This window comes from Gadus macrocephalus, chromosome 4 (genome assembly GCF_031168955.1).
Source record: "Gadus macrocephalus chromosome 4, ASM3116895v1".
Lineage (NCBI taxonomy): Eukaryota > Metazoa > Chordata > Actinopteri > Gadiformes > Gadidae > Gadus > Gadus macrocephalus.
The window spans coordinates 17,388,118-17,391,108 of NC_082385.1; the positions used below are offsets into that span (position 1 = coordinate 17,388,118).

Consider the following 2,991-nt stretch of genomic DNA (forward strand, 5'->3'; position numbering starts at 1 on the left):
GTGTGTGTGTGTGTGTGTGTGTGTGTGTGTGTGTGTGTGTGTGTGTGTGTGTGTGAGGGGGGCCTGATATCACATGTCAGTTAGATGCCCAAGTTCAGCACCCCGCTTCAAGACTGTAGCTGCTCGGATCAATGGAATGATGCAGGGGATAAGGGCGGCCCCGCCCCCCCCATTCAAAGTGTGGCTTCTGATTGGACGGTGGCCCCCCCACACACAGTGGGGCTTCTGATTGGACGGTGGTGTGGGTATTTGGACCACTGGTGGATAGAGTGTCACATCGATTCCTGTAATCCGAGAGACTTCCATGGTGTCAAAAGTCACCGGTTGGGTTTCTGCATTATTTCATCTGGATTTCATCTAGAAATGTGTTTATGTTATAAACATTGTTTTTAACTGTAGAGCTATTTTGCATATTTTATTATTTGTTTTTTCGAAAGTAAGTCATATTTTCTCTTATCAATTGTGCTTATGTGTATGATTATACCTGCAATAATGATGTGCAAAGTATATGTTATAATCACAATATATAAACCCGGTTTATTAAAGAAACAATGAAATGGTAAATATTAAATCTAAAAATAACAACATGGATGACCTGAGTTTCACAGTTCCTTTGACATATTATAAGCGTACTCCTCTTGCCGCACTGATATCCAGAAGGTCCAGAAAACAACGTGTGCAACTTGCTAAGCTACCTTACCTAGCTTAAACACAGCAATGCAGCCTGACTTCACAGAAAGACTCTGAAAAAGAAGGGAGAATGCTAGGCAGGGTACATATACACACACATATATATATATTTATAGATATAATTTATTTATTCATGTATGTATGATATATTTAAATGATTACAAATTATTAATATTCATAAAATAATGAGATAATGGTTAGAACTATACACTCTAAAACAAGCAATATTTGTAAAACGGAAGTCAATAATTTACAAATGATTTGCAATGCGTTAACAATGCTTGACAAACACTTATTAATGTTGTAATTCGTAGTTGTGGTTGTCAGAAAATACTTTTGCTCTTGTGAGTTCACCTCGAGGATTACTAAGCATTTATAAATTGCATTATGCTAGCTACTTTAACAAGTCATGAATTGCACTTTTATTAAGGGGTTCCAAATCAACCCTAAGATTTTATAAATTATCTTCAAACCTTTATCTCATTATCTAATATATCGTTTATACCTGTTTATGAATTGCACACTAATGAGTATTAATGTAGGAACAATGCTTTATAGTTTATGAATTCACCATGAATTCACTACTATTTTATTATTCTAAAAAAGTAAAGTTATTCTAAGCTTGTACCATGCTTATATTTTTATATATATATTAATACATAAATACATTCATACATATAAATGTGTGTGTGTGTGTGCGTGTGTGTGTGTGTGCGTGTGCGTGCGTGCGTGTGTGTTTCTATGTGGCCTACCTCCCGCTTGGTTCTCCCTTGGCCTCTGGGCCAGTGCAGGCTGATGACAGATTTATACAGTGTGTGTGGAGACCCTCCTTCTCCTCTCTACCCACACACCTGGAACACAAAGACAATTCATTAAGAAGAATATCAACCCCCATCAGAACCAGTGAACAAGATAAAGGTGTAAATGTTAGGCTGCTCTCTCCTTGACGCGCTGCCTTGGCCGTCCGTCTGTTCCAAGGGGGCTCTGTTTCTATACATAAACGTATCTGTCCTGTTTACGCTGCCTGTGCGTGTTTGGTTTCATCTCTCACACACCCCGACCGACAACCCCTCTTTTGGCAGTTCACTTTGGGAATTGTTAAATGTTTCCTTCCAGTGGATCATATTCCAGAGTCGTTTTGATCACCAACCTCACTACTCCCACTCCATAACTGCCCCTTACAACCTACACCACTATCACCTTCTCTCTTTTCTCCACCTTCGAGAACCCCAAAGCCCTAGCACCTATTCCAAGCCTCTCTCTCTCTCTCTCTCTCTCTCTCTCTCTCTCTCTCTCTCTCTCTCTCTCTCTCTCTCTCTCTCTCTCTCTCTCTCTCTCTCTCTCTCTCTCTCTCTCTATCAGCATGGTGTTGTTTTCCGGCCCGCCGCTGCGTGTTAGCACCCAGCCCTAAGCTAGCGAGCTTCAGCGCAGATAACTCCTTCCGCAAGCCCAGCCAACCAACCAGCAGAACACCACCACCAGAGAGAGAAGGAGAGTGGGAGAGACAGAGACGGAGAGAGACAGAGAGAGAGAGAAAGAGAGAGAGAGAGAGAGAGGGAGAGAGAGAGAGAGAGAGAGAGAGAGAGAGAGAGAGAGAGAGAGAGAAAGAGAGAGAGAACGAGAGATAGAGAGAGGGAGAAAGAGATAGGGAGAGAGAGAGAGACAGAGAGAGAGAGAGAGAGAGAGAGAGAGGGAGAGAGATGGAGAGCAACGGAGAGAAAGTTGTGTAAGAGAAGGTGGGGGGCACCCTGTTTCCCAGGGAGAGGGTGAGGATGACGATGAACATGAGGGGGTGGCAAGTTAAAACAGAAAAAAAACCGAGTGAGAGGGGGTGGGGAGAGAGGTGTGGGGGGGCTGCTGATCGAGTCTGGATCATGGACACCTCTGCCTCCCCTGGAAGGAATGCATATGGCTGCCTCGTAGTGGGAGGAGAAACAGGGGAGGAGGGGGAGGAGGAGAAGGAGGAGGGAGAGGAGGAGGGGGGAGGAGGAGAAGGAGGAGGGAGAGGAGGAGGGGGAGGAGGACGAGAAAGAGGAGGAGGGGGAGGACGTAGGCATGCAAGAAGAGGGGATTTATAAATATGAAAAGGGGAGAGAAAATAAAATAAGTGAATGATCGAAGGGGGATAGGGAGTTGCGGGGTTGGGGGAGTTAGTGCAGTGCACGCAGAGACACACTGAATGAAAGCTGCACAGACACACACACACACACGCACACAAACACTGGAGACTCTCCCACACACAGGTACTCGTAAGTGCTGGTCCACTGACAAAACTTGACACACACACACACAAGCAAAACA

At 44.2% G+C, this 2,991-nt stretch overlaps 1 long non-coding RNA gene across 2 annotated transcripts in view; it reads left to right on the forward strand.

Moving 5' to 3' along the window:
- Positions 1 to 589, forward strand: part of LOC132456276 (uncharacterized) — a 15,571-nt gene extending 14,982 nt beyond the window's left edge. For both annotated transcript variants that reach the window (XR_009525406.1, XR_009525407.1), the window contains exon 5: positions 1 to 589. This exon is cut by the window's left edge and continues 94 nt beyond it. This is a non-coding gene — a long non-coding RNA (uncharacterized LOC132456276).
- The last annotated feature ends 2,402 nt before the right edge of the window (positions 590 to 2,991 follow it).